Here is a 12,153-nt window from a genome sequence, read left to right as displayed (position 1 = left end):
AGAAACAGTATATGAAAGACATCTGTTTAAGTTGGATGTGAAGAATTTGGATGTTGTAATTTGCAGGGAAGCAACTTCGCGTCAATGTGATCTACAGACGAAAACCTTGCAAAGAAGCTTTCTTCGTGGAACAACGAAAAATGAAGGGGGCTATCTTTCGCAGTGGTTGAAAAACAAATTCTTGCTGTGAATATTTTATGGTGGAACAGGGATTAGAACTCAGCCAAGCACCTTTCATGAAAGTAACAAGTGTATGTGTGTGAGAGAAAGAGAGAGAGAGAGAGAGAGGGAGAGAGGGAGAGAGAGAGAGACTAAAGATGTCTTTTTGCGAGAAAGGGACTATAAGGAACGAGAGAAAGAACGAGAGATTAATGTCGTCCCTTCTGTAAGAAAGAGACTCTAAAGAACGAGAGAGAGAGAGAGAGAGGGAGAGAGAGAGAGAGAGACTAGTGAAGTCTCTTCTGCGAGAACGAGGCTGTAGAAAATCACAGAGAGCATCGTCTCATATTTTGAAGCTGATTTTGAACACTGTCTTTCGAATTGTGCAAAATCGGAATGAAAGGCACCTGACTTTTAAACTGAGATAAGTTGAAGAATGAAACGATCGGTTAATGAACTGCATTTGACCGTTTTTGTTCATGTTTCGTCAAATTGAGTTGCAGTGTGGATGCCAGAATTGACAGCGAATTGCGCAATTCGTGACAGCGTGAAAGACTTTCCGCTTCGTAAAACATAATTTGAGACAATGTTTGTGTCTTTATGTTTATGTTTTTATTAATAATCGTAGAAAAGTTTCTGCCGCGAATAGTGCATATTGCCATTGAAGAGTTAAGGACTACTGTGATAGGGAGCAGATTTATAGTATACAACCCGAATGAAAAGCGAAACAGCAATATATTCATTTATTTTTTATTTCGGACTATTATTCTCATCTTTATTGTTGTTGTTTTCATCTTTATTGATTTTTTTTCACGACGTTTCGGCCAATTATTTCTCTGGCCTTCGTCAGGTGTATCCGCGACGGATAGGAACTTCGAATCTCCTAACTGCATTCTCAGCAATCACTGCCTTCCATAGTTGTTGTCGACTCACCACGTTTTGGCCAAGTAAACCTTTGGCACGCTTTGGGTAGGATTGAAACCGCTATCTTCAGACAATGTCCATCTGGAACCGTAGAGATCCAACGTTTCTATCAGCTGAGACAGCAATATATTTTAATTTCTGTGTGTGAGTATAGTTGGGGAAACAATGCGTAAGTTAGCAGTTCGGGGAGAGGAGAGAAGTTATAAGAGTATCAAGTCTTCCGACATCAATGGAACTCTACATTAATGTGCAGCGTTATTACTCGCCGTGGGGTGTAACTTTGTATATCCGCGTAATAGAGACGTTTCTAAACGGATTGTTACGTCCTGGCATGGCAGGCCTAGCTCTCTGGAAGTATAAAGAATGTCACCCCTATCAAGTTAAGAGGTTGATCCGTCGTTAAGCCTGACGGATCTTTAGTCAGGTTTTAGGTGTTATTAATTCTCTTCATAGAATTAATACGTTGCCCTCAGCTGAAATTGAACAGTTGATTACAAGTTTGTTGGGTTCAGCCCTCTTGAACTTTCGGCAGTACCTTCGAGCAATTGATTTCAAAAACATCTGTCAAACTTAGGATCAATTCTGATTGATAATAGACTTTTGTCATCAAGCTGTCTCCATCCTGATTTAATGCCACCATAAAATCTTCTTGTATTTCCCCACGATAACCAAAAAAGTAAGGCACAATGCTTTCAAATGTGGGGAGCTTCAGCTCCACCAAAAATAGTTTATCATTATACAACATAGTTAGATTTTTCTGCTAGTTGGTTCGGTTGGAAAGTATTTTCGTTCAGGAGATGCAAGTGCAGTAAGCTTGTCGAAGCACATTTTGTGGGGGTAGTTATCAAGCAAGCGCATGTGACATGTAACAAGGGTCGGAGCGTGGCAAATATAGTGATTTTATTAGATTAAACATGTTTGAGATCTTGTTTAAAAAAGGGAAAGGCTAATGGTCGGCGCACCACTCCAGATGTGGCAATAAAAATGCGGACTTTAATAGGAATAAAATATACTAGCACATACGAGAGGTTTTCGAATCCGTAACCTATTTTCTTTGCAGCACACTTGTCTGTATCTTTTATGTCCATATTTTTGAGACCTCGTTCAAAAAGTGAAAGGCTAATGGTCGGTGCACCACTCCAGACGTGGCAACAAAAATGCGGATTTTAATAGAGATATAGGATAAATGTTTTCGAATCCTGAATATGTTTTAATAATATCAATATTTATATTTAATAATATTATATTTAATTAATTAATATTTAATATTTAATAATATTTAATAATTTAATAAAATTATATTTAATAAATTTAATTTAATAAATTGAATAATTTAATAAATTAGTGTTTAATAAATTAACATTTAATATATTTAATAAATTTTATTTAATAAATGTAAAAATTTAATAAATGATTATTTAATAAATTAATTTAAAAAAATAATACATTTTATTTAATAAATTTAATAATTTAATTAATTAGTATTTAATAAATTAGTATTTAATTAATTTAATAAATTAAATTTAATAAATTTAATAATTTAATAAATTAGTATTTAATGAATTAATATTTAATACATTTAATAAATTAAATTTATTAAATTTAATAATTTAATTAATTAGTATTTAATAAATAAATATTTAATAAATTTAATAAATTAAATTGAATAAATTTAATTATTTAATAGACTAGTATTTAATAAATTAATATTTAATAATATAATATTCAATGAATAATTATTTAATAATATAATATTTAATGAATTAATATTTAATATATTGATATTTAATAGTATTATATTTAATAAATGAATATTCAATAATATTATATTTAATAAACTTTAATAGGGATATAAGATACTAGCGGGTGCGAGAAGTTTTCGATTCCGTTGCATATTTTCTTTGCAGCAGACTTGTCCTTTTTCCAATTCATGTTACCTAGCATAGTTGATAAAAGGTTTGAACTCAGGAATAGGGTCCAAAAATAGGCTCCAATCAAATAGGTAGAACACTATCAATGAAGCTTGAACCGCTGTCCCATCGACGCTGTTTTATAAGTACTTTAATGGAGTGTAATTTGATGAACTCGTTACACTTGCACCCCCTCGAGGTACACAGCCCGCGATGAACTCGTTTTACAGCAAAATCACACCTCGTCACTGTAAAGGTTCCCAGATCTCGGAAAGCTTTCTATTCTCATAGTTTTTTTTTTCACTTGGACTTGTAGGCTTTGGAATCCTCTCCCTGCTTCTTGCTTCTCTAGTTGTATTAACATGCAGATGTTAAAAATGTAATGTAACCCTAACCCTTATTTTCTTACATCGTATCCTGTAAACATGATCCCAAACAGAAGCCCCTAAGTCAAAGTGGCAATATACTTTGTTTGGGGGTGAACAAGGCCAACAATGAAGGGAAAGTAATGTTATTAGGCATAGCAATCAATGGTTAAAGAGGAATTTGTGAAAACAATACTTCATGCATTATCTAATGAAAGATGCTGTAAATTTATTGTAATTTCGCAAATGAGAGAAATTTCCGTCCTAACCGCTACCTATTACGACGTATGTTCGTCAACATTCTTCTTCGTTTTAGTGTCTTTCACAGAGGCTCTAAGTGTATTCATTACACATATCGATCGCAGATGAATCATTTAGACTTAAATACTAATGAAATAATTAACCGAGACTTGCTAAACCTGTTCTACTTGTTATTTCGATATTTATCTTCGACTTTGTATTACACGTTCGTTTATTTAATTCAATCATTAATTAGATTATGCGTCAAATCGGCTTTTTTTATTTTATTGGCAGAGCTAAATCAAATCTGTAATATTATTTGACTATCTAGTCTTTCAAGCTTTTTTTTACATGTTAACTCTCCGTCATAAGTATAAAATTAAGAAAAGGACGTCATCAGAGTAAGGTCAAGATAAAACCGCCATTAAAGTAAGGTCAAGATAAAACCGCCATTAAAGTAAGGGCAAGATAAAACCGCCATTAAAGTAAGGGCAAAGACAACCATATTCTCAATCTGATTTACTTTGTTTACCGAAGCTGACTAATTTTCATTGTTTAGTTATATGTGTTTACAAACTTGTAGCTTAATTGACGGTCATCACTATATCTGCAAAGAATCATATATTAATAGGATAGCGTGTGTATTATTTAGTTTGTGTTCCATTTCTTTTAATAAATAATTTTTCCAAGAATTCTTCATAGGTGTTGGTTTCGGTTTCGGTTTCGGTTTCGATTAGCTGATTAGCGTGGGTGCCTGGCGTCGCCTGGGTGTTTGGATTTGTCGTTCGAATGGTCGAGCTTCAAAATACCGATATCGTTAAAATCCGTCGCCTCTGTTGAAAGTTTTTGCGAGACATACATACATACATACATACATACATACATACATACATACATACATACATACATAAATACTATCATTTAAAAAGATGTTTGCCCCTTATATTATAGAAGACACTGTAGTCATTTATTTTTTAATAAATTATTTTACTAAGAATTTTTCATAAGTTTTGGTTTCGGTTTCGATTATAGCTCATGACACTCATGTCATATGGATATATATATATATAGATGTGTGTATATTTTAAAGCATTGTAACATTAATCAGAAGTGATTTACCAGGGCATACCATCAACCCTACATATCAGCAGACGTGATATTGTAAACAAACACAGATGAAATTTGACAGACGATATTATCAATATATATATATATATATATATATATATATATATATATATATATATATATATATATATATATATATTGCGACCAGACAAAGTATTCCTCGTAATATATAACATTAATTTGAGGATTGATTCTATAATACATACATACACAATCTGCAAAAATTAAAATACGCTTAAGCGTATTATACTACCGGGCCACGCCGTGTTGTCAGCTAGTATATATATATATATATATATATATATATATATATATATATATATATATATATATATATATATATATATATTACCATTAGAATATAAGCGACGCTCTTTGTGCAAACAAATCGAGCGGAGGTATTACAGACGATGTCAAAACATCGTTAAACTCACTACTCGTTCAAGCAGCCGCCAATAGCGTAATGGTTAGGAGCCTTGACTGCCGTACAAAACGGTCGGGTTTCAATCGTGGCTTGAGGTAGTTGCCTGTCTAGCCGCACTGATGAGCTGTGAAACAGCGAAACAGTACTGTATGTGGATGACTATATATATATATATATATATATATATACTCTCTCTGTCTATACATATATATATAGAGAGAGAGAGTATATATATGTTTACACACACACACACTCTCTCTCTCTCTCTACATAGATATGTATATATATATAGAGAGAGTATATATATGTTCATATATATATTCTATATTCTCTCTCTCTCTCTTTATATATATATATATATATATATATATATATATATATATATATATATATATATAGTAGGATGTACCTATTTACTATGCCTCCCCACAGGACAGAGTTAGATACCAGGGTCGTTTTTTAACGTGGAGAAAAGGTACAAAAATAAAAATTGTCTCAGTCGTGAAGGATTTCTCCTCCACCGAAAGAGAACAAGAAATAGAAGTGCAGCATCTGAAGAACAGATAGTATTTATTTGCTCCCCCACCGAGAAAATTAGGCACAAGGCCGATTTTTAATGTGAGGAGTGAAGGGGAAATGGGGACCAACTCCCCGGGGAGTAGGGGAGCTGGATAGTGACAATTGGTATGAAGGGTTGCCCCTACATTGACCAAGGTCTTATATGTGGGGTTGCCCCCACATATGGTCTTTGCTTGCAGTATCTGCCGGAACAGATGGTATTTATTTGCTCCCCCACCGAGCAAATTAGGCACAAGGCCGATTTTTAATGTGAGGAGTGAAGGGAGGGGGAGGGGAAAAAAGGGGACCAGCTCCCGAGAGGTGGGAAATGGGAGCTGGTTAATGGTCATGCATGTAGGGTTGCCCCCACATCTGGTCTTTGCTAGTCATAGCTAGTCATAGCTAGTCATAGCTTGCAGCATCTGCCGGAACAGATGGTATTTATTTGCTCCCCCACCGAGCCTATTAGGCACAAGGCCGATTTTTAATGTGAGGAGTGAAGGGAGGGGGAAGGGAAAAAGGGGACCAGCTCCCGAGAGGTGGGAAATGAGAGCTGGTTAATGGTCAGGCATGTGGGGTTGCCCCCACATCTGGTCTTTGCTAGTCATAGCTAGTCATAGCTAGTCATAGCTTGCAGTATCTGCCGGAACAGATGGTATTTATTTGCTCCCCCACTGAGCAAATTAGGCACAAGGCCGTTTTTAATGTGAGGTAAAAACCAGCTCCCCTAAAAGTAGGCAAAAAGGGGGCACTCTGGTTACCAAAAATAATAATTGTCCCAGTATAGAGGGTTTCCCCTCCATTGACTGGTACAAATTATCTTAAGTGCAGCATCTGCCGGAACAGATGGTATTTATTTGCTCCCCCACTGAGCAAATTAGGCACAAGGTCGTTTTTAATGTGAGGTAAAAACCAGCTCCCCTAAAAGTAGGCAAAAAGGGGGCACTCTGGTTACCAAAAATAATAATTGTCCCAGTATAGAGGGTTTCCCCTCCATTGACTGGTACAAATTATCTTAAGTGCAGCATCTGCCAGAACAGATGGTATTTATTTGCTCCCCCACTGAGCAAATTAGGCACAAGGCCGTTTTTAATGTGAGGTTAAAACCAGCTCCCCTAAAAGTAGGCAAAAAGGGGGCACTCTGGTTACCAAAAATAATAATTGTCCCAGTATAGAGGGTTTCCCCTCCATTGACTGGTACAAATTATCTTAAGTGCAGCATCTGCCGGAACAGATGGTATTTATTTGCTCCCCCACTGAGCAAATTAGGCACAAGGTCGTTTTTAATGTGAGGTAAAAACCAGCTCCCCTAAAAGTAGGCAAAAAGGGGGCACTCTGGTTACCAAAAATAATAATTGTCCCAGTATAGAGGGTTTCCCCTCCATTGACTGGTACAAATTATCTTAAGTGCAGCATCTGCCGGAACAGATGGTATTTATTTGCTCCCCCACTGAGCAAATTAGGCACAAGGCCGTTTTTAATGTGAGGTTAAAACCAGCTTCCCTAAAAGTAGGCAAAAAGGGGGCACTCTGGTTACCAAAAATAATAATTGTCCCAGTATAGAGGGTTTCCCCTCCATTGACTGGTACAAATTATCTTAAGTGCAGCATCTGCCGGAACAGATGGTATTTATTTGCTCCCCCACTGAGCAAATTAGGCACAACGCCGTTTTTAATGTGAGGTAAAAACCAGCTCCCCTAAAAGTAGGCAAAAAGGGGGCACTCTGGTTACCAAAAATAATAATTGTCCCAGTATAGAGGGTTTCCCCTCCATTGACTGGTACAAATTATCTTAAGTGCAACATCTGCCGGAACAGATGGTATTTATTTGCTCCCCCACCGAGCAAATTAGGCACAAGGCCGATTTTTAATGTGAGGAGTGAAGGGAGGGGGAAGGGAAAAAGGGGACCAGCTTCCGAGAGGTGGGAAATGAGAGATGGTTAAAGGTCAGGCATGTGGGGTTGCCCCCACATCTGGTCTTTGCTAGTCATAGCTAGTCATAGCTAGTCATAGCTTGCAGTATCTGCCGGAACAGATGGTATTTATTTGCTCCCCCACTGAGCAAATTAGGCACAAGGCCGTTTTTAATGTGAGGTAAAAACCAGCTCCCCGAAAAGTAGGCAAAAAGGGGGCACTCTGGTTACCAAAAATAATAATTGTCCCAGTATAGAGGGTTTCCCCTCCATTGACTGGTACAAATTATCTTAAGTGCAGCATTTGCCGGAACAGATGGTATTTATTTGCTCCCCCACCGAGCAAATTAGGCACAAGGCCGTTTTTAATGTGAGGTAAAAACCAGCTCCGCTAAAAGTAGGCAAAAAGGGGGCACTCTGGTTACCAAAAATAATAATTGTCCCAGTATAGAGGGTTTCCCCATCCATTGACTGGTACAAACTATCTCAAGTGCAGCATCTGCCGGAACAGATGGTATTTATTTGCTCCCCCACTGAGCAAATTAAGCACAAGGCCGTTTTTAATGTGAGGTAAAAACCAGCTCCCCTAAAAGGGGTCACTCTGGTTACCAAAAATAATAATTGTCCCAGTATAGAGGGTTTTCCCTCCATTGACTGGTACAAATTATCTCAAGTGCAGTATCTGCCGGAACAGATGGTATTTATTTGCTCCTCCACCGAGCAAATTAGGCACAAGGCCGATTTTTAATGTGAGGAGTGAAGGGGAAATGGGGACCAACTCCCCGGGGAGTAGGGGAGCTGGATAGTGACAATTGGTATGAAGGGTTGCCCCTACATTGACCAAGGTCTTATATGTGGGGTCGCCCCCACATATGGTCTTTGCTTGCAGTATCTGCCGGAACAGATGGTATTTATTTGCTCCCCCACTGAGCAAATTAGGCACAAGGCCGTTTTTAATGTGAGGTAAAAACCAGCTCCCCTAAAAGGGGTCACTCTGGTTACCAAAAATAATAATTGTCCCAGTATAGAGGGGTTCCCCTCCATTGACTGGTACAAATTATCTTAAGTGTAGTATCTGCCGGAACAGATACTACACTTTGAGATATTAAATCTTTTATTCATGTTAAAAAAATACAGTAAAATTAACGGTGAACAAAAAACTTAGGCACATGGCCAACTCAAAAGGGGGGATTTTGGGGGTCGTTGGTCATCCTTGTCGCTCCAGAACTAAACAAAGTCAAAAGTTTCTCCCAGCTAGTATCTTCTTTCACCATAATACCGCATTCACCCTTTCATCTTGGGGGACGTCCTAGTAACTCCCAATTTTTAAAACATTTTTTATTGACGTGTAAAAACAAAAAAGATAACAATCTTGGCCAAAAGGCCAAGAAGATGTAACGACAGAGTTTAGTAGAGATGGTATTTATTTGCTCCCCCACTGAGCAAATTAGGCACAAGGCCGTTTTTAATGTGAGGTAAAAACCAGCTCCCCTAAAAGGGGTCACTCTGGTTACCAAAAATAATAATTGTCCCAGTATAGAGGGGTTCCCCTCCATTGACTGGTACAAATTATCTTAAGTGTAGTATCTGCCGGAACAGATACTACACTTTGATCTTGGCCAAAAGGCCAAGAAGATGTAACGACAGAGTTTAGTAGAGATATCTTGATTAAGAATGCAAAAGAAATGATAGTAAATTCAACTTGAAAAAGATTTGGCAACGATAAAGAATAAATGAGTTGTTTATTGGTTGAGATTCACGCATAAAAACCTGGCTTGATCGTTTATTGCATGTTGCATGGAATTGTGGGTAAGAAAAAGAGAATCAAATGATGGAGTCAATAGAGAAAAGTCGTTTGAATGAAGCCGATGGTAGGAGGAAATTAATCTCACGATAGAGTGTGCAAAGACGCGGAGTAGGAGGTCAAAGGTAGTGGGAGTGGATGAGCGAGAATAAAACGCTGGCAGAATTAAAATGGAATGATGTGAATCAGTGTGGGGGAGGGTTCGCGCGTGCGCGCGCGCGTGTGTGTGTGTGTGTGTGAGAGAGAGAGAGAGAGAGAGAGAGTGAAAGAAAACGAGAGTGAAGAATCTGAAGCAGGTGGGATGGAATATGAGTCAAACGCCGTTAGTGAATAATACAGATAGATAGATAGATAGATAGAGAGAGAGAGAGAGAGAGAGAGGGAGAGGGAGAGGGAGAGAGAGAGAATGAGAGGGGGCAGCAAAACTAGATAGCCAGAATCTAAATGAGACGATGAGAGAAATGAAAGTGAGTGAGAGAGAGATAGAGAGAAAATATACGATAAAAGAAGAGATAATTTAGAAAGAGAAAGACTGAAATTAGTAGAAAGTTTGAGAAAGGGATAATGAGAATGAGAAAGATGGAAAAGCGAGAAGGTTTGAAAGGAAAGAAGTTAGAAGTAAGATAAAACGTAAGTAGCTTACGCGAGGAAGAAAGAAAAAAATAAATAGATAGATAGATAGAGAGAAAGAGAGAGAGTAAGAGAGAGATTGGGAAAGAGAAGATGGAATTAAAAAGAAAAAGGTCAAGTAAATAAAAAAAAGCAGAGAGGAATAGAGCAGAGTTTTCGTATGGGGAGTTGATGAATCTGTAATCGGAGAGGAAGAGCAAGAGAGAAAGATGAAGAAAAGATAGTAGAAAAGAGAGTAGAAGAAAAGGAGGAAAAGATGGACAAACGAGAAAAAAGGATGATGTATGAGACAAGGTTTCAAAAGAAAGTTGGCGGCAGAAACAGAAACAAAAAAGCCAAAGTACAAGAGAGAGTTACAGTGAAATAGAAAGCGAGAGACTGACAGCCAGAACTTGTGTGTGTGTGTGTGTGTGTGTGTGTGTGAGAGAGAGAGAGAGAGAGAGAGAGAGAGAGAGAGAGAGAGAGAGAGAGAGAAAAGGTTTAAAAAAACAAAACGCAAGAGTAGGCGACAGTGTACAGAGATAAAACCGAAACAGAGGAAAAAGCTTTAAAAAACAGGGCATGGATAAGAATAGACGAAAGGGGAGAGAGAAAGTGAGAGAGAGAGATAGAGAGAGATACATAAATACAGAGAAAGAATGGAGAGAGAAAGAAAGAGAGAAGAGATATATAGATAGAGACAGAAATACCAAGTAAAAATAATAGTTAGTGAGGAAATAAGACGATGGTGCAAAAAAAAAAAAAAGGGGGGGGGGAAGAAAACGAAAAAAAAAAAAAGAAAAGAAACGCTCGACTAAATAGATGCAAACGATATGAACTCCGCCGGAGGTCATGAAATGTATAAACAGCTCATTCTGATTGGTTGTAAATTGGCAAGTAAATAGCGGAAGTGGAATTAGTGGGGAAACGGAAATAAAACGAAGAAAGACAAGAAATAACAATTGTCTAAAGAAATGATGCCTTAGGATAAAGATTGTACAATAAATAATGAGTGGGATGGAATGGATTTTGTGTAGAATCCCCCACTCCAGTAAAAGGAGGGAAAACGAAGTATTTGTCGTGTACTGTCAACGGCAGGTATTCATTGACAAATTATATATATATATATATATATATATATATATATATATATATATATATATATATAATTATAAAACTCAAATGACCTTGTAACGATGTATGTAACCCACTTTCCGGTTTACGACAACCGGTTGCGCATTCGCACATGACCTGCGCACTGAAATATTAACGTTATTATTTTGAAATTATTATTTAACATGGAAAGAGGGGGTTTAAAATAACTTAAACGTAATACAGAAATGAACGATGTAAAAAAAAAACAGACAGTATAAACAATTGTTTTTTGGATAATTTAAACGCGAAAAAAACAAAACAAAAAACAAAAGAACAATTGAGACGCTGAAATATTAACGTTATTATTTTGAAATTATTATTTAACATGGGAAGAGTGGGGTTTAAAATAAAAAACGTAATAAAGAAATGAACGATGTAAAAAAAAACCAGATATATCAAAATCTGAATTTAACTATAATAAGTATTATGGTATATGTTCAGTGCCAACCACTTATAATTCAGTAAATGTAAAAAGAATTTCAAAACAGAACGACTCATAGAAATGTATCTATATTCTTTTTTCATTTTAATATACTTTCATAGAAATGTTTCTGTTATGTATTTTCTTTACGTCACAAGTGTCACGCTCATACATGAATTCCATAGAAAATATAACATACTGACCAAACGGGTCACGGATAGTCTAGTATATATATATATATATATATATATATATATATATATATATATATATATATATATATATATGCAAAGAATAAAAATATAAGATTTATTGTTCGACAGTATACTTAAATAAGGTATATATTGAATATATATTTCAATATATCTTATTTGAATATCCTATCGAACAATACATTTATGTAAAATATATTTTTACAGTTTAAAGTTGTATTCTTCTATAACAATTTATTCCAGGTTTACAGAACATTTTGTATTCTAAACCTAACCTTCGCTAATTGCTTATATATATATATATATATATAAATATATATATATATATATAT

The 12,153-nt window shown here is 36.1% G+C and overlaps 1 protein-coding gene and 1 pseudogene across 1 annotated transcript in view; both read right to left on the bottom strand.

Annotated features, from left to right (window-relative positions):
- LOC145263683 (uncharacterized) overlaps nucleotides 1-12,153 on the bottom strand; it is a 376,378-nt gene that overhangs the window by 75,679 nt on the left and 288,546 nt on the right. The window lies entirely within an intron of this gene.
- Nucleotides 9,115-9,259, bottom strand: LOC145263979 (U2 spliceosomal RNA; annotated as a pseudogene).

The sequence above is a fragment of the Euprymna scolopes genome, chromosome 39 (genome assembly GCF_053919585.1).
Source record: "Euprymna scolopes isolate OS-2025 chromosome 39, ASM5391958v1, whole genome shotgun sequence".
Taxonomy (NCBI): domain Eukaryota; kingdom Metazoa; phylum Mollusca; class Cephalopoda; order Sepiida; family Sepiolidae; genus Euprymna; species Euprymna scolopes.
Note: the sequence above shows the minus strand (reverse complement) of the source record. Positions and strands in the feature narration are given on the sequence as shown.